The sequence below is a fragment of the Carcharodon carcharias genome, chromosome 16 (assembly GCF_017639515.1).
Source record: "Carcharodon carcharias isolate sCarCar2 chromosome 16, sCarCar2.pri, whole genome shotgun sequence".
NCBI lineage: Eukaryota > Metazoa > Chordata > Chondrichthyes > Lamniformes > Lamnidae > Carcharodon > Carcharodon carcharias.
In genome coordinates this window covers 16,479,874-16,505,278 of record NC_054482.1, presented here as the reverse complement: position 1 = coordinate 16,505,278, position 25,405 = coordinate 16,479,874, and the positions used below count along the sequence as shown (strand labels likewise).

General features: G+C 41.1%; 1 protein-coding gene across 2 annotated transcripts in view; it reads right to left on the bottom strand.

Annotated features, from left to right (window-relative positions):
* The window catches only part of LOC121288878 (uncharacterized protein C1orf21-like), a 219,767-nt gene extending 196,214 nt beyond the window's left edge, over positions 1–23,553 (bottom strand). The window contains exon 1 of one of the 2 annotated variants that reach the window (XM_041207685.1): positions 23,535–23,553. The gene's annotated coding sequence lies outside the window, so the exon portion shown is untranslated. Of the gene's footprint in view, positions 1–23,246; positions 23,415–23,534 lie in introns of those variants that run through there. The other variant, XM_041207683.1, reaches the window with a different exon arrangement.
* Positions 23,554–25,405: the final 1,852 nt, after the last annotated feature.

The window sequence follows — 25,405 nt, the reverse complement described above, 5'->3', positions numbered from 1 at the left end:
AGCCCACCACCACCGAGCCCAGCTCAGACACAAAGTGAGTATCAAACCGGGGAGCCCCCGGTCTGTATAGCTCAGTGCCACCTACTCATTTACCCATGGAATTATCCTTAAAGCTCTTCCACATATTGAGTTATCTCCACCACTGAAGGTGGGTGGAGGTAATGTTTTCACCCCTTTGTTAATCTGTTTATGAACAGTGCATTTCAAAATCTAACGGCAGGATATCAATCAAGCTTGGTACACAGTTAGGGTATGGCCCAAGGAAAAAAAGATTAGTTTTTGGTGAAGATGTGAGTCCAAATCTGGATCCAGGAATTTTTTTTAAAAAGAATCCGTTAATACTGGGAGATGGGGCAAATTATTATATTTTTTAAAAAAAGATTGTGTTGTTTTATTTAGAATGTTATGGATTATCTCAGCTGCTCCAGTGAAATTGTCACAGCTGCCCAAATGTGAGCAGAGTTTTCAGAACAGGTTGTTGGATGCAAATTGGCCTGAAGCCTCCTCAGTTTTGTTCTTAATAAAAAAAATATTTTTTCAGCTTTGTAGTTACAGACCATCAACCACGCAGAGAAAAGCCTCCTGGAAGAGCTGTGTAATTGTAATAATGTTGAGTTAACACAGCGTGACGGAGGTATGTGTTCTCCTGTGTGCCCTCTTCACTTGTTCCTACTATGTGGAAAGTACTGCTGGCAAGGTAATGCTTAGAGTAAGCGTGGAATTTAGTTGGTTGGGTTGACAAGAAATTTCAATACAAACTGAATTGTTTGTGTGAACAAAACCTTGACTTTTAAGTGCCTTAGTAAGATATGCATCACTTATTTTACTTTATTAAGAGCATTATTATTCAATAATAGATGTTTGTCTCATGGGATCGTACAGCACAGGAGGCCATTCAGCACCACTGACCCCTTTTCCAGTTCCTTGAAAGAGTTATCCAATTAGTTCCATCTCCTGCTCCTTTCCGAAAGCTCTGCAGTTTTTTCATTTTCACGCATATATCCAATTCGCTTTTGAAAGTTCCTATTATCTACTTCCACCAACCTTTCAAGTGCATTTAAGATCATAACAACACACTGCTTTAAAAAAAATTCTCGTCTCCTATCTAGTACTTTTGCCAATTATCTTAAATTTGTGTCCTCTGTTTACCAATCCGCCTGCCAATGGAAACAGATTCTCCTTATTTACCTTCCATCATTTCAAACTCCTCTACTAAATCTTCCATTAAGATTCTCGGCTCTTAGGAGAACAATCCAGCTTCTTTAGTCTCTCCATATAGTAGAATACCCCTCATCCCTAGTATCACTTTGATCAATCTCCCCTTCACCCTCTCCAAAGCCTTAATATCCTCCCTAAACTGAAGTGCTCAGGATTCCCTAACTAGTGATTTATTGTTTAGAACAACTTCTTTTGTTTAGGTACTGTGTGCCTCTGTTAATAAAGCCAAGGATCCTGCATGTCTTTTAAAAACAGCTTTCTCATCTTGCCACCTTCAAATATTTGTACAAGTGGACCCGCAGGTCTTGCTGCTCCTGTATCCCTTTTGGAATTGTGTCTTCCTCCTGCTTCCTTCTCAGAATAAGAGGTGGAAAATTTGGAAGCATGGGTTAGCAAATTCCAGTAGGGTGGAGGCTGGCCACCCCGAAAGCCTTTGCAGAGAACATGTCTTTACAAGCACCTCTCCACTACCAGTCTCAGCAGCGTGTAGTTTTGTATAGAGGAATTAAACAATTACCAGTCCAGCCTGGAATGCCCTTCTTCCAGGCGAAATGTATGAGAGGAAAAGGTTTAAAAAAAAAAGATCAGTTACAGTCCTGATCCAAGATTTACATACGTGGTCAGTACATCAAGCTTGGCTGTGTCGTCGTCCCCACAGCTGAATAATACAACACCACTCACTGGAATCATGTATAAAGAATGGTCACTCGGGAGAGATAGCAAAAGATAACTGATGAATTGGAGAGCTGTGGTCCAGCAAAGATTCATCCAGGGTCTTCAGGAGAGATGGGTAGGGCGAGGGGAGGAAACAAAACGAAGAGCTATAAAAGAGACACAAGCACCTCTCAAGCCAATTTTTTGTTGCAGCCTAGCAATAGAAAGGAATAAAAACTTACATTTGTATAGTGCCCTTCACAACCTTGGGATGTTCCAAAGAGTTTTTACAACCAAGGAAGTGCTTTTGAAGTATTGATATTGTAGTAATTTAGGGTGCGTAACAACTGTGCCCTTCCAGCAGAGTTCCCACAGTCAGCCCAAGCCAATATTCTACTCTTGAACCTGGGGCACTAAGGCAAATTATAGCATTCCATGCGTTGCTTGACCTGCAACATAGGAACAGGAGTAGGCTATTCAGCCCCTCAGGCCGTTCCATCATTAAATTAAAATCATGGCTGAATAATATCTCAACTCCAACCAGCAGCCTTGGTTCCAAAACCCTTAATAACTTTGTCTGACAAAAATAAGCTATCAACATTTTCTCCAAGTTCAATTAAAGTCCTGGTTAAAAGTAGATAAAAGATGCACTAGAACAGTGCCAGGGATGAGGGACATCCGTTATGTAATAGAGAAGTTGGGGCTGTTCGCCATTGAGCAAAGTTTGAAATATTTTCTCACAGACAGAACAAGCATTTCTCCCTCCACATTCAATGGCCAATGATAATCAGGTCCTTATGAATCTAATGACTCTGTCACATCTTTATGTGATGTTTGGTTTGAATTTCATGTTGCTTCCCCAGCGGCCTGTTCTGCCTCATTTTGTCTCCATCAGTCGCACTGAGCATGCTCAGAGCACAACATCAGCCAGAAAAGATTACAGGAGACTTAATAGGGGTGTTTAAAATTATGAATGACTTTGATAGGAGTACATAGGAAAAATTGTTTCCAGTGGCAGGAGGTTAATAACTAGAGGATATAGATTTAATGCGATTGGCAAAAGAACCAGAATTGACATGAAAAGTTTTTTCCCACAAAGCGAGTTCTGATCTGGAATGCACTGCTTGAAAGGTTGGTTCAAGTAGATTGAATAACAACATTCAAAAGGGAATTGCATAAACACTTGAGAGGAAAATATTTACATAGCTATAGGTGTAAAAAGGGAGTGGGATTAATTGGATGGCTCTATCAAATAGCTAGCATAGGTAGAGCAGGCTGAATGGCCTACTTCTGCATTGTACCGTTCCATAATTCTAAGTATCGAATTTCCTTTTGAGAGATATGGCTGAATCTGCTTCTGCCACCTGTTCTTTAAACTTTTTTTCTAACCAAAATAAACACCTATGTTGCACACAGAATAAATTAACATGGGAAGCAACTTGCCACAAAATAAACCACTGAGCAAAATCAACTCAGAATCCCCAGATCTAGAAATCTGGTGTTCTTCCATCTCAATAATTCAAATACAGGTGCGTTCACCTTATCCATACACAGTCTACTCTTGTTAACTAGCAAGAAAATTTTGCACAAATAAAATTCAAATTCAGCTGGTGAAATAAATCAGAACGGAGTGTTTTCCTCCTCAAAAAAAAATCTGATTTGAAAGATAGTTTGAAGTGACTTCAGGTGAACTTACTTTGGAACCCTTTAGATTTAAAACCCTTTTGCGCCAGAAGACAATGCATTGATAGAAGAGCAAGGGAAGATATTTGACACCGGGTAAAAAGAGTAATGGTTTAATTTACACAGACTGTGCCTTTTTATGAACTTGCCCACAGCCAAGAAGTGAAGAGCATTGACGGAACAGCTGCTGGGTTAAATAAGCAAAAGTAACGGCACAGAAAGGCACACTAAGTCATAAACAGCAAGACGTGCTGTCTCCACCACAAGACTATTGTCTTACACCAAGAGTGACTGCTCGATAAACTCTTAATGATGACATTGCAGCTGTGGATTATTCATTAACGATATTGTGGAGGATGAACTTTAGAGGACAAAAGTGTGGCTCCAACATGTCCAAGGTCGCTGAGAGGTCAACAAGGGCAAGAGATGTTGAAGCACAGTCACAGTTAGAGATCATTTGTGACTCTGATTAGAGTGCTTTATCAGGGGTGTCCCGATTCTTGGTTCAAACATGGAGAAGTGGGGGGAAAAAATGGGACCAAATTTGGGAGACAGCAATAAGCAAAAGAACTTTGGAGAATGATGAGATCTTGGAGATATTGGTAGTTTTTAAGTACAGGGGGACCAACTGAAGGGGGTTTTGGAGGAAGAAAGTGATGATGGCCATTTTGAAAGGCAGGGGGACTGTATCCACGGAGAGGGGATAGCCCAGATGCCTGGACTAATAATGCAGAAAACTTGAATTCAACCGTTCCTAGGAAATTTCTGGCCAAATAAGATGCCATCACACCACAGCCAACTTTCAACCAGAGCCAAGATGTCAATATAATTGTGAACACCAAACTCATTGATGACAATGGCCTTGTTTGCGAGGACATGGATTTTTAAAGAGGGGAACACAGAATGGGGTGGTGACTGTGGTGAGTCAGCTAAATGGAACAAGAGGCTGGCAAGGTAAAATCACAGCAGCAGAATGCAGAGAGACAGTTGGAACAGCTTGGGGTTGCTGCTTGTAAGGAGACAGAGACAGATGCCTCAATGGACACAATGGAGAATGCCAAAAGAGACAAAAAACAGAGGTCATCCATGGGTTTACACAACAGCACTCTCAGTGATAGAAAAGCAAGAAGCCAGGGGTGATGAGTTGGAGTTGGGAACGTAAGAGGGTGCAAAGCACCTGGGTGAAGGGAAGGGCAGAAATTCATGGTGGTACAGCTAAGTGACAGGAAGAGGAAAGAACAGTCCAACAGTGGAAGAAACGGGATAGAAGTGTGGGTTCAGGTTAAGAACAGAAACCAAAACATGCACGCAAATTGTCACAAAGGGAAATGTGTTAATCAGAAATTAGGCAAGGCATATCATAGTCATAGAGGACAGGAAGGAGACAATATAAAACAAAATAAAGTTAAAAGACTGAGGCCCTGTAACAGGAAGAAGTTGACTTGTAGACAGCCTGTCTGAAGCCTTCATGACCAATATCCAGGTTTGGAGGCTATTGTACCAAGACAGTGAGTCATAACAGAAATAATTATATTTCCGATTGTTTTAGCGGTTCTGTGAAACTTGGTGCTTTATGGCACCTGCATGAGCACAAAAGGATGGGCATTCTTTAGTGACCTTGCATTAAGCAATGGAATTAAATATTTACAGAAATTCCATGACTCACTAAAAAGTAATATTTGACCCTCTATCGGTCTTCTAGAATTGTTATCTCTATTATTAAGAGAATGTTATAACAAGAAGCAGGTCAAATCGCAGGAGGAAGATGCAGTTTATATTGTCATTTTTCTAACAAAAGCCTGCTATTCAGTCCGACCTTGGGTGATCCTCAACAGATGAGCTAGAAGCTTTGTACATCTCACATCAGATCAGTACATAGGTTTCATTTTCTGACGATGGCAGGCAATTCTGAATACAAAAGCTCTTGCTGCCTGGTTTGGATGCAAATGCTTAATCTTCCTTTGCCAACTAACTGAGCAATTCCATGACCTATTCTAGAAACACAATCTGACCTTTTCTATTCAATTTTTTTCTTAATCTCTTACAGTCACGAGTTTCTCATTACAGGTTTAAAGAGAAAATTGGCTGTCTAATGTGCACATAGTCAATAAAGATAAATTGTGAATAAGAGTTAAATGTTACACTTCATCAAAAGGCCATCCCATGGCTCCTCTTGCTGGGGAAAGTAAGAGAGAAACATAATATAAGGAGAGACAACATATAATAAGGGGTGCAAATCTAAAAGGTGTGCAGGAACAAAGGAACCTGGGTATATGTGCATAAATCATTAAAGGTGGCAGGACAGGTGGAGAGAGCAGTTGATAAAGCATATACTACCCTAGGCTTTATTAATGGGGGCATACAGTACAAGAGCAAGGAGGTTATGCCAAACTTGTATAGGGCACTAGTTAGACCTCAGCTGGAGTACTGTATACAGTTCTGGTCACTCGACTTTAGGAAGGATGTGAACGTACTGGATAGTGCAGAAGAGATTTACAAGAATGGATCCAGGGATGAGAAACTTCAGTTATGAAGATAGATTGAAGAGGTTGGGACTGTTCTCCTTGGAGAGGAGAAGGCTAAGAGGAGGTTTGATAGTAGTGTTCAAAATCATTAGAGGGTGGTGGAACAGAGTAGATAGGGATCCACTCCTAAAAGGATCATGAATGAGGGAGCACGGGTTTAAAGTGATTTGCAAAAGAAGCAAATGCGACTTGAGGAAAAACATGTTTACACAGCAAGTGGTTCAGGTCTGTAATGCACTGCCTGGAAGTGTGGTTGAGGCACACTCAGTCAAGGCATTCAAGAGGGCATTAGATGATTATTTAAATAGAAACAATGTGCAGGGTTTCAGGGAAAAGGCAGGAGAATGGCATCGAGTCATAATACTCACTCGGAGAGCTGGTGGAGACAAGATGGGCCGAATAGCCTCCTTCTGCACCATAACAATTCTGTGATTCTGTAATATCAAAGCCTTCTCCATTCTCTCAAATGATACTTGCGCTTCATGTCACAAGCAGATGCAAAGCAAGCTTCAAACAAACCTCCACCAAAGTCCTCTCCTGTTGGCTGCCAAGACAGAAGTCCAGTAGCGGCTGCACATAAAGCCCCTGCCCCTCCCAAGGTCCACAAACGGACTGCAGCACATAGAAAGTGCATTGTGCATCACATGAATTTTGATCAGATGAACTGATGCTCCCAACATTAGGCCTGCCAGCTGTGGCTCGGATGGTAGCGCCGTCACCACTGAGTACGAGGATCATGGCTTCAAATATGCTAATCCCGTGCAGTGCTGCGGTGGGGGGGGCGCTGCATTAATGGAGGTGCCGTCTTTGGAAGGAGGTGATAAACAGAGGCCTGTGTCTGCCACTCAGGCAGGCATAAAAGAAGTGCAGGAAAATTGTCCTGAGTTTTGTGCTCAAGACTGATATCGCAACCAACATCAGTGCAACAGATTATCTGGTCATTATCGCATTGCTGTTTGTGAGAGTTTGCTGTGTGCACAATTCTGACATTACAACAATATCTAAACTTCAAAAATACTTAACTGGGTGAAAAGCCCCTTGGAATGTCTGGAGGGTGTGGAAGATGCTATATAAATACCAAGCTTTCTTTTATCAGTCTAGTGTCTAATTAAACGGGCAAACAGTGCAGTAAACCAATTGAGTTCATTTATGACTTGGTCAGTGGTAAATTATTAGAACTTTATCATTTACAGGGGATATGTCTGACTGGTACTGCATTAAGTTAAACATTTGGTCAAAACGTTTTCAATTACCTTTAGAGTGGGTTTTGATAAACACGCCAGTTTAAAGAATCATTTCCTTTGTGGTTTCAGGTTCGTTGTCAGTGAATAGATATTCTACATATCGAGTTACTATTTTGAGATTCTTGGACTTTTCAGCTGGTACAGCCACTGCCACATGCATCTTACTACACATTTTGATACGTTATAGGTTTCAATGTTGGCTTGCAGCCAATTACAGGTCTCAACTGAAGTTTGGCTGTCACAAGGCCAGGGTGTGAGTAGGAAATTGTCTATGGTTGTGGGGGTGCGGTGCTGATATGGCAGTGCAAAATGGGGAAGGGGAGGTCCACAGAGGGGAGGAATGCCCCCACCCTGGAGGGAGGGGCCAGCAGCAACACCGCCCCCCACCGCCGCACCCCCCCCCCCACACCAGAAGGGGAACAGGGGGCTGCCACACCACGCTGTGGAGGGAAGCCCCCCCCCACCACCCCCCAGGGAGGGGGGTGCTGGGAGCGAGAGGGGGGAGGGGTGCGCCAGGGAGGGGGGGAGGAGAGGAGGGAGGGGGTTCATGGGAGGGAGGTGGGGTGCACAGGGGGCCAGGTGAGGGGTGGGAAGGCTGGGGTGAGGAGAGGGATGCCCTGGTTGAAGGCGGGGGGGGGGGCGGGCAGAGGTGATATAAAGAGTGTAATCTATCATCTGTGCAGCATATTATATAACTTCAGATCTAAAGTGCATTACAGCTAATTAAGTACTCTCGGAGTTAGTGGCTGATGTAATGTAGGAAACTATGCAGAAATGTAGAAAATAAGACCATGTCTATAAATAAACACAATTTAACATTCCAGTAAAGAATTTCCTGGGAAAAGAAATAGACTTGCGTGTGTTGGGCTTCCATTATGTTGATGTGAATCCCAGACCTCCACCACAGCTCCCTCGACTCCTGTTCCCGAATACAGTGTGGGAGATGGACTCAGCAGTGACAAGTGAAAAACAACTGTTTTCATAACACAACGCCTCTTTCATTTAAAGCCATCTGTGGTAATTTCAAACCCAACTTTTTTTTAATTGCAACATTCCAACTTTAGCATCTGAAACTCAGCATTTATCCAGCACTTGTCCTTTTGAAGTGTCTTGGGTTTAAAATTATGAATAGTCTGCAAACAGTAATCCAAATGGAATGTACTTTTAACTGATAAAGGCAAGGAACTTTTTTTCCCCCATTCATATATCTGACATGCTGACACTATTATGAAAGCAGCTGTAAAAACTAATATTTCAAGGGCACCAACCTATATTTAGATATAAAGGAAAATACTCCCAGAGACAGGAGGTTCAGGCCATGCCACTGTGAAAAGCACCACCACTGACAATAAAAGCTGCTAGAAAGAATGACTATTATTTTCTAATTCCTTCCTCCTCTGAATAGTATCACATTCTCCTGAAAGTGCTGGGCTGGCTTCAATGCTACTCTCTCAGAGATGCATCATTCTGATGAGACATTAAACAAGGCCCCATCTGCCCCCTCAGATGAACATAAAATCACACTATTTAAAACAATAGCAAGGGTGCTCCTCCTGGTGCTGTGACCAATATTTATCCCATAATTGTTACCAATGAAAATAAATTATCTGCCCTTTTTATCTCATGGCTGTTTGTGGGACCTTGCTGTGCTCAAATTGTTTCCAATCAAATATTGTTTCTAATATTACAATGCTGGCTGCACTTTCAAAATTACTGGCTGTGAAGCATTTTGGGATGCCGGGAGTTCAAGAAAGGCAAGATATAAATGCAAGCGTATTCCTTCTTTATGCTCATATACAGGCCCATAGGAGCTAGCAGCCTTATAATAAACCAACCATGGAACCATTTATCAATGTATTTTTGAGCCACATATGTAGAAAACAGTGGCATAATGCCAATATTACTGGATTAGTAATCCAGATTATCATTCCAGAGAAATGAATTCAAATCCCACCACAACAGCTAGAGGAATTTGGCCAGATATGTTCTGTCCACAAAAAGCAGGGCAGATTCTATCTGGGCAATTTTCCACATTGTTGGGTAGATGCCAGTGTTGTCACTGTACTGGAACAACTTGGCTAGGGGCGCTGCTAGTTCTGGAGCACAAGTCTTCAATACTACAGCTGGGATGTTGTCAGGACCATCGCCTTTGCTGTATTCAAAGCCTTCAGCCCTTCCTTACTGTCACAAATGGAATGGCTGAAGATTGGTATCTGTGAGACAGGGGACCTCAGGAGGCCAAAATGGATCATCCACTCAGTACTTCTGGTTGAAGATGTGGAAATGCTTCAGCCTCGTCTTCCGAACTTGCATACTGACATTCTCCATCACCGAGGTTGGGGACGGTTTTAGAGCCTCCTCCTCCTGTCCACCATCCTTAATGACTGGATGTGACAGGGTTGCAGAGCCCTGATCTGATCCATTGGGTGTGGGGTCGCTTAGCTCTGTTTAACATTCATGGAGTCCTGTGTTCTAGCTTTATTAGGTTAGCATCTCATATTTAGGGGTGCCCAGTGCTCCTTCTGGCACGGTCTCCTACACATCTCATTAAACCAGGTCCCCTGACTTGATGGTGATGTACAGTGAGGGATATGCCAAGGCAGAAGCTCAACACCATCCAGGACAAAGCTGCCTGCTCGATCAACACCCCATCCACCACCTTAAACATTCATTCCCTCCATCAACGGCAGCAGTGTATCCCAGAGCCATCCTCTTCTGTGTGCCTCAGCTCCATTCATGGTGATATACTCACTCACTATGCCACCAAGGGGACACTTTTTTGTTTCCAAGTTTAAAAAAATCACTTGAATGGTAAGTGCTGAGGATGTCATTAACAGCACTGAAAGAGTCAAGATACACTAATTACCTCAGAGTGCTTCAAACATTGTGCAGATTGTCAATGCATGTCCTCAAATTACTCCCTCTTGCAGAACTAGTTTAATCAAAGGGCAACTTTTCTGAAGAATCATCATATCTGGATTTGGAAAAGCTGAATGAAGTACTTTGAAGTATCATCGCTGTTACAATACAAGACATGTTGGCCAACTCTAAAAGAACGCTGACAGAGTTTCGGGAGTAGGTTGCCATTTCCTTGACTGTAGGAGTTATACAGCCCAAGGGAGACCAAGGGAACTTGGGAGAAAACAGGGATATACACCACAAGAAAATGACCTTTTTCAAAGACTCTTTGCTCTTGTGCTTTTCTCAGCTGCTCAGTAATTAAAGCGTTTTCCTACCATGTCCTGGATTAGTAGTCACTCTTTAGTAGGCAACTAATTGAATTGAGCAATCCAGTTGGCAAAAGACCACCCTTTTCCAGCACAGTTGACCAGTTTTTGAAATTTCTATTGTTTCTACAGAAAAGGCATTCAGGTAATCTGTGGGGCGCATCAAAAATGTGTAGCATTCCTGCCCTGTGGCAAATTATGTGGGAGGACAAAGAAATACCTGCTGCTTTCTGGCAGCATTTTCTTTAGAAACTACTGTCTCAGTCTGGAGTATACAAGTTTTTAAGTTTACAGAATACAAGTAATACCAATAAACCCACATAATCCAGCAGAAACCATTCAAGTATCCAACTATCCAGGCACCAAGATGCACGGTCATATTAATCTCATTGTAATAAACTATATTAAGGCAAGAAACCAATACTGAAATATGCATTTTGAAACTTCCACAGAAGTCCTACAATTAATAGTCCCAATCCACTGTGGTATAAAACAAAGTCTTGCATTTACATAGTGCCATTTACAACCTCAGGGTGTCCCAAAACAAGCCAACTGAATACTTCTGAAGCACAGGCACTGTTGTAGAATAGAAAACACAACAGTCACATTGCACATATCATATTGTTGCTTGCAGAAGTTTGCGAAGAATCCAATAATTTGTTTTGGAGATGATGATTGAGAGATAAACATTGGTCAGGACACCAGGGAGAATTCCCTCTCGGAAATAGCCCTGTGGGATTTTTAGTGAGGCTCATATGTGAGCCTATCAACAGCAAATGCAGGAAAGAAATATTCTGTGATCGGAGGAGCAGCGAGCAGCATCAAAGTGAGTAGCCATGGTGAAGTCTCTCTCTACATTTGGCCACGCTCCCTCTCTTGCTCACCCTCCCTTGCAGGCACCTGTCCTCTAAAGGAGCACAAGGGGCAAGATGGCAGAGCAGGCTGATGAGGCCACAAGGAGCAGCAGTTGCAGCAACAGTGTTCACCCAGTCCTCCACTCAGGGCAGTTGGAGTCACTGACAGAACAGAGTGAGGAAGCACATCTTCACAGCCGTCCCAATTCCTCCCAAGAGGTAAAATGCCCAAACTTCCCGGCCTGGGCGGGGAGCAATTGATTGTGTGTGTGTGTACGAGAGGCGGTGTACGCGAGATAGTGGGGTCCCTGAGACTGGGAGTGAGCCAGACACATGCACACGCCACTCTCCTCCTCCTCCTCCCTTCCCAAAAACCTATCCACAAAGCAGGCCAGGAGAGAAGGAAAATCTAGGCTGAAAGGCAACGCTTCCGACCCCTGCTTTCATACGAATTCCGCCAATGCCATTCAGAGCGTGCACCATCAGAGGCAAACGCAAGGTCGTGTTAGTTAAACCCAACTCCGCAGCTCGGCCCCAGTCCTCACTCCCTTCCCTGGTGATCAAGACTTGGGGCCTAGTTTATCTATCTCTCTAGCTCTGCTTTCGAAGAGAAATGTCAAAAAAAAAGTTTGTATTGGTTAGCTCTGCTGCTTGGCTTTTATTAATTACTTTTTTAAATCATTAATTTATACTTTGACATTGATTTTTGTTTGAATTCACATTTAGCGTTGTGCCAAACCTTATCTTTCCAAAATTTGCACATCTGAGCAAGTTTCCCCATGAGTGAGAAAAAATTGAAATGTGGCCCCTCACACAAAAAGGTGGGAGAGCACTGCAGCAGAGTGTCCGCCCAGATTATGAACACACATTAAAGCAAAAAACTGCGGATGCTGGAAACCCAAAACAAAAACAAAAATACCTGGAAAAACTCAGCAGGTCTGGCAGCATCTGCGGAGAGGAACACAGCCAACGCCTCGAGACCGTATGACTCTTCAAAAGAACATCTGTTGAAGAGTCATACGGACTCGAGGCGTTGGCTGTGTTCCTCTCTGCAGAAGCTGCCGGACCTGCTGAGTTTTTCCAGGTATTTTTGTTTTTGTTATGAACGCACATGTCTGAACTGAGACTTGAATCCACAACTTTCTGACTGAGAGGCATGAGTACTTAAAAAAATGACTTCAGTATCAATTAGGGTCCACTTTGAGAACAATTACTGCAAGTAAAAAATTTGATTTCAGGCTTTTTTTTTGCTGGAAATTTCTATTTATTATTGAGCTAGTGTCATGGAAGAGATCCCCTTGGTGGTTAAAGTAAATTGACAAATCATTTTGTGTTTACAATGGAGTACAGAAATGAAAGCTTTTACTCAAACAGGTAAAAGAAATATGTGGTAATATAATTCAAGAAGGAAAAAAAATGAAAGACAGAGGAAGCCAACTTAGACAAGACTGTGAGTCGGCTGAGATTTTGTTAGACAATCAAGTTGATGATAAGAGGTTCTGTTGTACTGTTCAAGGGCTATACTAAGCAAAGGCCTCGCACCTCAGTATTGTTCTGAATAATACGTCCCCCCCCCCCCCTTAATTACAGATAATTTCAGAATGGGCAATAAATAACCATAAATCTTACAATGAGGGAGGTTAGACATTGGACAGAATGGGAGACTGAGCAGAAAGACAGAGCAAAGAATACATCTCAAACATTGTTGCATCATGACTTTTTTCTCTGAACAATCTTAACATAAAGATTAGGTGTGTCAATGTCTTGTCAATTACATTAAGGTTTGTTAATGTCAATTATATTGTTAAGGGAAACAGGCAATGGGTATTTGAATTAATCATAAACAGAGGAAAGCTGGGACACTGGTGAAGGCAAGGCATATTGACACTGAACAAAGTCAATAAACGCTCTCAGCAACGAAAGGCTCTGTGTCTTAGTGATAAAAACAAAAAACTGCGGATGCTGGAAAGCAAAACAAAAACAGAATTACCTGGAAAAACTCAGCAGGTCTGGCAGCATCGGCGGAGAAGAAAAGAGTTGACGTTTCAAGTCCTCATGAAGGGTCATGAGGACTCAAAACATCAACTCTTTTCTTCTCCGCTGATGCTGCCAGACCTGCTGAGTTTTTCCAGGTAATTCTGTTTTTGTTCTGTGTCTTAGTTTTGACTTCAGCTGGTGTGGATCCTGTTAACAGCTCTGATTTTCTTGCAGTGAGAGAGATACAAATAAGAGAAAATGAGTGAGAGAGAGAGAGAGGCAGATAGAGTATGAAACAGAACGCATTAGATAGTGGGAGGCAACAGAAATCTGGTTAGAGGAAGAGAAGATTCATTTTAATGAATTACACCACCGAGAACAAACATCTCTAAATACCTTTAAAATTTTTCAAAGAATGCTCACTTCCTGTAGTTCTGATTTTGGATTCAGATTTTCTTTCACCATTAACCACTGTAAATTGCTTTATTACCATTTTTCAGTCTATTTTTTATGGCAAGTGTCAGCCTGTACATGCCCTAAAGAGCAAGAGTGCCCTTTATGCAATTCAACAATCTTTGTCAAAAAGAGGTGAAAATTAATGTAAAACTAAAAAAGGCTCTCACTAATGCAAAGAATAGTGGAGATCCTATAGAGGGTTAGAGAAATAGAGTATCAAAGTGATGAAAAGAAAGCAGTAACAGCTGCAAAGAGAGAATTGATGCCAAGGTTAACTCAACATTTTTAATCAATATATTCACAGAAAGAGGGTAATGTGGATGTAGACTTGGAGGCAGACATTGGTGACAGTGATTGAAAATAAGGAAATGGCAGATTGCTGAAAGATTACTTGCATTTATCTTCAGAGTAGAGAAAGAGGACAAATTATAAGAGATATGAGGAAAACAAAATAAGTCAAGGGGAGGAAATTATGGGATTCAATACAATTTTCAAATTGTAATATAGAAAATAATGAGTAAGAAAATACAATTCTCCTGGACCTGATGGTTTGAAGCCCAGAATATTAAAAGTAGGAGCTTTAGTCATGATCTTCCAAAGCCACCTTGATTCAGGGACTGATCACTTATATTGAAAATTGCCTATGCACTACTTAAGGGTGGGAGAAGGAAACCAGGAGAATAAAAGCCTATTATTCTAACGTCTTGTTGTGGGGAAGTTATTTGAAATTGCCGTTAGCTCATATTTGACCAAATGCTTAGTCTCTAATCAGAGCAAGTTAGGGTGGGTTTGGAAGGAACTAAGAATCAGAAGCAGGAGTAGGCCATATGGCTCCTTGAATCAGCTCTGCCATTCAATAAGATCATGGCTGATCTGATCTTGGTCTCAAGTCCACTTTCCTGCCTGTTCCCCATCATTTTTGACTCCCCTATAGTTCAAAAATCTGTCCATCTCAGCTTTGAAAATATTCAATGACCCAGTTTCCACTGCTGTGTGTGTGGAAAAATCTTCCCTGAGGAAAGAAATTTCTCTTCATTTCCAGCTTATATGGGCAACCCTTTATTCTGAAATTATGCCTCAAGTCCTAGATTCTCTCATGAGGGGAAACATCTATCAACATCTACCCTGTCAAGCCCCCTCAGAATCTTGTATGTTTCAATAAGATCACCTCATTCTTCTAAATTCCAATGAGTACAGACCCAACCTTTCCTCATATGACAACACGTTCATCCCAGGAATCAACCTGGTGAACCTTCTCTAAACTTCCACCAATGCAAGTATATCCCTCTTTAAATAAGATGAAGATTGTACACAGCACCCAAGGTGTGGTCCCACCAATGCCCTCTACAGTTGTACCAAGACTTTCTTACTCTGTTTCCCCCTTACAATAAGGTCCAACGTTCCATTTTCCCTCCTAATTATTTGCTGTATCTGCATGCTAATGTTTTGTATTTCGTGTCCAGAACACCCAGATTCCTCTATACTGCCACAGTCTGTCATTTCTGTCCATTTAAATAATATTCTGCTTTTCTATTCTTCCTGCCAGATTGCAGTACCTTTTTTTTTGTAAGGGAGAGTATTTTAAATCTGCTAATTTTTACCCACTCACAACCCTCCGCATCCCTTTGAGACCCTTTGTATCCTCATTACGTGCATTCCCACTTATCGTTGTATCATCAGCAAATTTGGCTACAATACACACTGTCCCTTCATCCAAATCATTGATGTAGATTGTAAATAATTCAGGCCCCAGCACTGATCCCTGTGGCACCTCCCTAGATACTGTTTGCTAACCTGGAAATTACCCATTTATCACAACTCTGTTTCCTGTTGTCCCGTTAGCCAGTCCTCAATCTAATATTACCCCAACTTCATGGGCTCTTGTCTTGTGCAGTAACCCTTGTGTGACACTTCACTGAAAGTCTTTTGGAAATCCAAAAACACTACACTTACTGGTTCTTCTTTTCCACCCTGTTCATTACATCCTCAAAGAACTCTTATAAAATGTCAAACATAATTTCCCTTTCATAAAACCATGTTAACTCTGTTAGATTGTATCATGATTTTTAAATGTTCTACTACTACTTTAAGAATGGATTCCAACATTTTCCCACTGACAAGATTTAGGCTAGCTGGCCTACAGTTTCCTACTTTCTGTCCCCCTCCATGCAGTTTTCTCAATTTGCAGGTAACTTTCCAGAATCTAAGGTTACAAACAATGCATTCACTATCTCTGCTGCCACTTCTTTGAAGACCCTAGGATGCAGGCCATCAGGCTCAGGGGACTTGTCAGCTTCTAGACCCATAAGTTTGCCTGGCACTTTTTCCTCCAGCAATTCATCTTTTGCTGTTTCTAAAATGTTCTCAATTTTCTGGCTCGACTACTGATCTTTGCAACATTGTATCCATTTTCTTCCAAGGTGATACTATCTTTAACTTCCCTATAGTTAGCCACAGGTAGTTCTTTCTTCTTGTAGTCTTTCTTTCTCAATGGAATAAATCTTTGCTGAGACTTCTTAAATATCACAAATGTCCACCACTGCTTATCCATCACCTTACCTTTTAATCTATTTTCCCACCTCTGTTTCCTTATCTTTATAATTGCCTTTTTTAAACGTTTAAGACACTAGTTTCAGACTCAAGTTTCTCATTCTCAAACTAAATGTGAAATATAAAAATCTTTATTATGCTATGATCACTCTTCCCTAGAGCAACCTTTACTAAGAGAGCATTAATTAATTGTATCTCATTACACATTGCCAGATATAATAGCCTGTTCCTTGGTTGGTTCCACAATGTATTATTCTAAGAAACTGTCCCAAGTTTATCCTATGAACTAATCCTCAATGCTACCTTCGCCAATTTGATCTGTTCAATCTATATGAAGATTAAAGTTCCAAGATAATTGCAGTACCCTTCTTCCAAGCCCCCATTATTTCTTAATTTATGCTCTGTCCTAAAACACTGCCACTGTTAGGGGGCCTATAGACTACTCCCACTGGTAATCTTTTTCCCTTGTTATTTCATATCTCTACCCAAACCAATTCTACATCTTGTTCTTCTAAGCCAAGATTATTTCTCAGTATTCTACTTATCTCATCCTTAATTAACAACAACCCCACATCTTTTTCATTTCTGCCTATCTTCCAAAATGCCAGCTACCCCTGAACATTCAATTCCCACACTTGGTCACTTTGCAACCATGTCTCTGTAATGGCTATTAGATCATACTCATTTATTCTTATTTGTGCCATTCATTCATCTATCTATCTTGTTTTGAATACTGCTTACATTCCGATAAAGAGCCTTTAATTTTGCCTTCTAAGCATTTCCCCAACTCTGACCCTATTTGCTGGTGCGATCTTATGCTTGTACACATTGCACCTTCCTATCACATTAGTATCCTAAACTATTAACTTGTCCTTTCTATATGTCCCTTCACTTAAACATCACACATGCGCACACACAAACACACACACAAACACCCCCCCCCCACCCCCCCACCCCACCAACGCTCCCCAATTCCAAAGCCCTATCTACAGCCCTAGTTATTCAATTCACCAGGATACTGGTCCCAGCACAGGTCAAATGAAGCCCACCCAACAGAATAGATCCTATTTCCTCAATGCTATTTCCGCAGTGCCCCATGAATCAAACTTCATTTCTCCCACACCAATCACTGAGTCATGCATTCAGCTCTGATCTTACTGACCTTAGGCCAATTTGCTTGTGGTTCAGGTAGTAATCCTGAGATTATTACTTTTCTAGTCCTGTTTTTGAATTTATCCCTTAGTTGCCTATACTTATTCAGCAAAACCTCTTTCTTAGTCTTACCTATGTCGTTGGCTCCTACATGGACTGCAACAACTGAATCCTTCCCCTTCTACTCCAACTTTCTCTCTAACCCACGGGGATGTCCTTAACCCTGTTAATGGCAGGCAACAAAGCCTTTGGGTCTCATGCTTACAGCTGCAGAGAACAGAATCTGTCCCACTAACTTGAGATAAAGGCCAACAATCCATTAATTGTTTTGACTTTTTTTTACATTCAAATTTAGTCTCCAAATTTTTAGTGATTTCACATCTCAGGGAGAATATATTGTCCTTGTAGGGGCTGCAGCACAGATTCACCAAAATGATATTGTGGCTAAAAGGTTTAAATTATGAGGGCAGGTTGCAAAGAAGGGGCCTATATTCCCTCCAGTATAGAAGATTAAGAGGTGATTTAATTGAGGTGATTGAGATGATTAAAAATCTACTGCTACTACTACCTTCCTTTTATCTCCTGTAATTTGAATGGTTAAGAGATTATCTCACTAATTTAGTTGATTTTTTTTGAGGAGGTCATAACATGGTAGATATAGGACTTTCTATGTATGTTATTTATATGGTCTTCCAAAAGGCATCTGATACAGTTCCACACAAAAGACTGTTAGCAAAAAGAAGAAATGTATGGAATTGGAGGCAACCTACTGATCAAAGTAGGGAATTGGTTAGGCAGCAGAAGGCACATTAGCAATACTGAGTATACATTCAATTAGTGGAATGCGACTAGTACTGTCTCCCACAGAATCTGTACTGGGGCCTAAGATTTTTATTATAATTATCAAAGACTTACATAAAAGTATGACAACACTAAGTTAGGAGGCACAGCAAGTCGTGCAAAAGTGCATGAATAGTTTCCTGTCAACTGTGAATATATTAAAAAAGTACATAATTGTCTGTAAAGCACTTTAAAAAGCCTGAGGTTGAGAGAGACATTACATAAATGCAAGCCTTTATTTCTTTAATAAGTGTGCAAAACTGTGGCAGATGGAATTTAGTGTGGGGAAGCACAAGGCCATCCTAAGATAGATAGATCAGTGTGTTTTAAATAGTGAGGAACTATGAGCTGGGGTGCAAAAGAGAGGAGAAAGGTTGACATACAGAAATCACTAAAAATCTGGAGACAGATATAAAAAAAAGTCAAAACAATTAATGGTTTGTTGGCCTTTATCTCAAGGGGCCTGCAATACAAAGGGTGGAAGTTATGCTACAGTTGTATAAAGCTCTGGCTGGACCATATTTGGAGTACTGCTCTCAATCTGTGTATCACATCTCAGGGAGTATATATTATCCTTGGATAGGGTGCAGCACAGATTCACCAACATGATATTGTGGCTAAAAGGTTTAAATTATGAGGACAGGTTGCAAAGAAGGAGCCTATATTCCCTCCAGTATAGAAGATTAAGAGATGATTTAATTGAGGTGATTGAGATGATTAAAAGATTTGAAATGGTAGGTACGGTGGAAAAACTATCTTCTTTGGTAGGGGAGTCCTGAATAAGGAGGTGTAACCTTAAAATTGGAGGTTAACAGTTCAGGGGTGATGGCAGTAAACATTTTTTTCACACAAAGGGTAGTAGAAGCCTGAAGCTCTTATACCCATAAAGGTGCTGAGGCTGGGGGTCAATCGAAAATTTCAAAAGTTCCTCATTGCAGGCTCTTGTCAGGGAGTGACTTTCTGAAATCTCTCTCTCAACTCTGCTGTCATCATCTATAAAAACCATCACAATCTTCAACTGACAATGGACAAAATATAATGTAACATGTAATAGACATGTAATTAAAATCAGCAAGATCAGAACATAAAACAATGAGACCAACCAGTGTAATCCAGTGTATAGCAAGATGGTGAATGTAAAACAGAAGATAACCAAAGAATGAAATAATACCAACATAACAACAGCATGAGGAACAAAAGCAGCAGTTTTGTTATTCGACTATGTCCTTATTCCAACTCTGCATTGTGGTTAGGTAACAGGAGGTTGTGCAGCATTTCCCATTAATCTCATTTATCCCATTTCACCTATTTGAGTCGGTTGAGACTTATTGCATTGAAGTTAGCAGAGTTATGTAGTCGCACATTCACTTCCCCAATTTATACATCATCTTCTCCTCGCCCAGACTGCCACAACAAAATGCAATATAATTGCATGATGGCCATGGAGCCTTGGACCACAGGCATAAACACTCCAGGTGGTGTGTCTGTAATTCGGTCTCTCAGTGCTGATTGCAGGCCAGAACTTTTCCTCAGAAACACTCAAACAAGTGACCCATGCCACTCTCACACCTCCCAAAAGCTAGTTATAGAGCTGCATCAGGGCAAGTCTTCTAACTAACTTCTCTGCCAGCAGCTGCACATTAAAGGAAAAAAGCAAAGAAGAAAACTGCAGGAAGGAAAAAAAGTACTGTTGGTTTCCTTTCCACTGCTATAAGGAATACTAAAAGAACGAGAGAGATATTGACCAGATACTGTGTGAACAAGAAAGAATCACTTCAACTATGCTCAAAATAGCTAACTCACCTAACTTACTTCCATGTTTCTTTTTGGAATCTACGTTGTTGGAATCTGGAACCCATTACCAAAAAAAAAGTGGTGAAAGCCAATTCCATAAATAATTTTAAAAGAGTTGAGGAGGTACTTGAGGATGAAGAATTTACAGGGTAAAAATTGGCAAAGGGCCAGTACGGGCCCAATGAGTCAAATGACCTCTTTCTGTACTGTAAAGTCTATGATTCTATGATGTTTTCTACTCCAGCAGCAACTGCAAGTTCTTACATTTCAAGTATGGACTTCACATAGAGCATAGGAAAAGAGCAGAATATGAGCAGGGAGGAAACTAAACCTTGGGGGCAGAGTGACAAAACTGAAGTGGGCTGGCAAAACTCCAGTTGGATAGGCCAATGCGTGAATGAGAAATGAGGAGGAGAAATGCAAAGAGAAGAAATATGCAACTGTCATGTCCATCGCCACATTGGCACAAACCCAGAATTCCTGGACTCTCTCAGAAAAGGTCAGCTCTTTTCATTCCACCCACTTTTTAATTAAAAAAATGTTATTTATAAAGTGAGTCCAATGGTAATTTGTCCCACAAAAAGATTGCTGGAATAGGTTAAAGTTCGTCACCTAAGCAACATTAAAGTTTTAAATTAAAAAAACATGAGAACTGAATTCAAAAACATATCTGGCATTAATTTTAATCCTAAACATTAATAATCTTGCTTAGAACGAATTGTTCAATTACCCTGATACTAAAATGAATATGAATAGCATACCACATCAGGAATCTTCACACAAGTTACTGCAGGCTGCAAATGACGACAATATTTTGGCAACAAAAACAATGGCCAAATTGAAGCCTTTAAGACTGAGATGCAGGCTCCAAAAGAAAATGTTCAAGAAACTCAATGGCCCAGATTCTGCTGGAGTGGGGCATCTTGCATTGTGTTCCCCTTAGACATTTTCCTTCACCTTTCAGCCCAAAAGCAGTTTGCCCTATAAGTTGTTTTATGTGGACTGAGAACAGCACACCAAGCGTAATGGAGCATCTGAGAACTTGGTGAAAGATGGGACCAACAGTCCATTTCTTTAACCAATAAGATTCATGAACCGAGAAAGAAACCAAGAAATGACGGAGATGGAAATTGGGCGAATTAGAGTTAAATTACTGGATGATTTACAAATTAATACCAGCGAGTGCCATTTAACTCTCAATTATTTTGGTAGAAGAGGCTGGGCCATTGTTTAGGCAGGGAGAAGGACCAGGTCACATCTTCTTCTTGATGACATATGCCAGTGACTCCAAGATGTCATGACACCAACTACAATCCTGGTTTATGATAAATTCATAAACAACAAAAGCTTTACCAAACACTTCTGTTCCCCTGAACTCTGCAATCAAGGAATATTCAGAGACTTCTCCAACTTGCGCAGCACAAAAAAGAATGGACACTTAATTAATTGGAAGCTCAGAAAATTTGCAAAGATTCTCTCTCCCCCCCCCCCTCAAAAAAAAACCAGAAAAAACTTAAAATGTCCTTTCGGAAATTTCGTCAACAATTCTACATTGAGGTCAGAATGAGAAAACAAATCGCTTTGCAAATTATGTCACAAACATTAATTCTATGATGAATGCATCTCCAATTAAGGGTAGCGAACAACTGCCCAGAAGCAACAAAATAGCTTTTGTTCAGTTGCCACAAATTTAATACCCTCCATATACTCAAGGGGAATCTCATAAATAGCAACTCAATAAAAAAAGCAGAGTTGGCAACAACATGGCTTTATGAAACTTAGCATTAATTTTTCCAGATCAGAATGTTTAGCATCAGCAACCAATTACAGTTCAGGAGCACAATCTACTCGGTAAGCTACAATATGAATGCGTGCAGCACAGAAAATATTTCAATTTTTTTGTGAATAAACTAGCAGACACATCTGACGCAATTCTGAAGTTACATTTACCCATGCAACATTTGGGTGTATAGTGATGTGTCATAAGTTTTCCTGGAATTTGTTATAAGCAAGATTTGCACAACCCACTCATTACTTGACCATTAAACTTAAGTTGGTCTCCTGCACCCCCCCACCCCCAAGCAGTCCACCAGACATAAATTAAGCTTCTAGTTCTCCATGGAGACCTGTGAACACCACACCTCCAAACACACATTCAGCTGTAACTGGCACAACCCATCACTCAAACTATTCCTGCAGTAATCTATTTGTTTCACATCGTAAAGACTGAACGTCCAAATGCTCTGGCATATAAATTTGTGGAAATCTGAAAAACGTGAAATGGAAATTATTCATGATTAATGAATTGTCACATGAGCATTTACCAGTTCTCCCCACACCACCCCCCACGCACCCCCCCCCCCCCCCCCCCCCCAGTACTCCAAATGACTTTGATGATCTAAACATGAAGCGGAGTTCTCTGAATTTCTCCCTTTTCTGTAGCTTGGATGGACCAAGGACCCACAGTTTTCTGAGTCCGTGCTTATTATGCCAGGAATCTCATCCAACTACAAGGCAGTCGACTCCCAGAGGCCTGCTAAGGACAGCCCCACAGGAAACCACTCGTCATTAGCTCTCCAAAGAATCATATTCTCCCACATAAACACTGCATGGAAATGTTCTGATCTGTGCATTAACGCACTTTAAAAAAAAATCACTGATCATCTTTTAACACACTTCCGATACTAACGCTGCGTGCGAATCAATTCATTCCACCCTGATTTTTCGTACCAAATGAATATTTTTTTCTCATCCCCGAGCAGGAAAGGTTTTTTTTTTACAATTGCAGTTTTCTTCTTCTTCACGTTTCGTATGGTGGATGCTGAATGGAAGAAGATGGAGGGAATTTTTTCTTTTAAAAACACAGAAACGACAAAGATGGTTCTTGAACTGTTACGAATACATTGATGAGGGGAAAATCTGAGAAATAGTGCGAACACCCTCTCCCCCCCCACAAGCTGCAGGGAGAAAAAAAGCAGCTTCTCCACCGCACACGAGCCACAGGACAAAGGAGTTTAAGATTTACAGAAAAAAAAGACACACACACACGCACAAAATAGGAGGATAACTCACCGTTCGCCGCTTGTATTCCTTTGCAAAGGGAAGCAGGGAGCGCTGTTATTGTGTGGCTTCACAGAGAGCTTGCTCTGCCTGAGTATCTCTATGTATGTGTGTGTGTCTCTCTCTCTCTTTCTGTGTGGACCCGGCTGCGTCTCCCGCACTCTGACTGAGGCTGACTCGCGGCAGCAGCGCCGGCGGGCGGGAGACCCGGCGCTAGACCTGAGCAGCCGACAGCAGAGACACCAATCACAGCAAAAGGGGAATGCCATGCAACCATAGAGACCAAAAACCAGAACTTACTGTATTCCCGCAACCCAGTCAACCTGCCTCTTCACTTTCCCCTCAAATCTCAACGGCAGCTGCTTTAAAAACCTCCAGAAACGTTTTCACTTGATAAATGTTCAGACAAATGGTACAAATTGCAGCCCCCCCCCCCCCACCCCGCAAAAACTCCAGTGAATGGAGCAACACCGACCAAGACACTCGGTCTAATTGTAGTATACGTTCCTCCAAAATACAAGATCCCCTTGAAACCGTGATTCTTCACTGCTGTAATGATGTGGCTCAGAAAGATGGTTTAGCCATTGTGACTGCAATCTCCGCTGCAGTTTATTCTTCAAACGTGCACAATAGCACGGCAGATTTTCCAACTTGGAACAAAATATGCAACGCGGTTGCTTATTCCGACGGGAGCTTTGCAACAAAGGGCTTCGCTTCAGCAGGTGTCAAAGAGAATTTGGACTTCAGGAAAGTATTTGTGAACGCAGTGCGTTATAATGGATTCTTCGGCAATATTGCAGAAGAAACAGTCCAAATTACTTTGAACTTGAGTTGGAAGCAAGATATTAGACAGCAGAAATTTTGTTGAAAAGAAAAAAAATGTATTTGTTTAGAAAGACTGTCAAAGTGTTTGACATTTTGATCCTAATTCTGGCTTTTTATTGCATCCTCAATTTCCTTCGCTTCTCCATTGCCGCCTGTGCCTTAAACTGCCTGGACCCTAAACTCTGGAATTACCTCTCTAAATCTCTCTGCCTCTCTCCTCCTCTAAGACGCTCCTCAAACTCTACCTCTTTGACCAAGCTTTTAGTTACCTATTCCAAGATCTTCTAATGTGACTCAGTGTCAAAATGCCTTACAGTGCTCCTGTGAAGCACCTTGGGTCACTTTATCATGTTATATAAATTCAAGTTGTTGTTGTCAAGATGTGATAGTGGAATGTATTAGGATTCAGGCACTGACCTGCAGTTGGAATGAAGCTGATCAATTTCTGAAAAGTGTCTTCCTCGTTTGTTGTTTCCTTATTTTTATTTTCGAATGGAAGAGACGCACACTAGGCTTGCTATTGATCAAATCATCAAAACATGCTGAACACACCAAGTGGGAAGATTCAAAACAAAACATATATTGATTGACCAGAGCTGTAGCTCCTAATTTTTTTGCTAAAAATGTCATGCTGACAACTCAGCGTCGCCACCAATAGCAACTTAGCAGTACTGCAGCTGCCCTGCAAACTATTAAACCCATACGAATTTGATGGTCATCAATTTATTTCGATCTACACAAGGTTAAATGTAACAGTTTTAGAAATTAAAGGCCTTACTATATTTTTCTCCATCTGCTTTTCAAACAAAGCTTTGAACCTTGTTGTGCTATTCTACTAAGTAGCGACACTATTGGTCAGTCTGAGCATTGCATCCTTCTCCAGTAGAATTCCGGTTTTTCACATGACTTGCCATGAAAAAATTGGCTCCAGCCAAGGATATGGTGAGATCATCCGAGGATTTCCAGTCCTCAGTAAACAATAAAAAATGTCCTTTAACATCCCAATGGATATATGCAAGGGCATATTTTCTGAGAGTGTCATTTTCTTGCAGTGTAGGCGGCAATGGGTAAACAGCAGAGAAACCGACCATTCAGCCCATCTAGTCTGTACTAGTGTTGATATTCCACCAAGTCACCTCCCACTCCAACTACCTTATCTCAGTCTTTCAGTATATTTTAGTATTTATTTTTCTCTCAAGTGCTCATCTGATTTCAGTTTATATAAGCTATTTGCCTCAACTACTTTCAACAAGTTTCACAATCAAATCACTCTGAGTAAGGAACTATCTTTTTATTTCCCTACTGGATTTATCAGTGACTATCTTATCGATCTTGCATTATGGCTT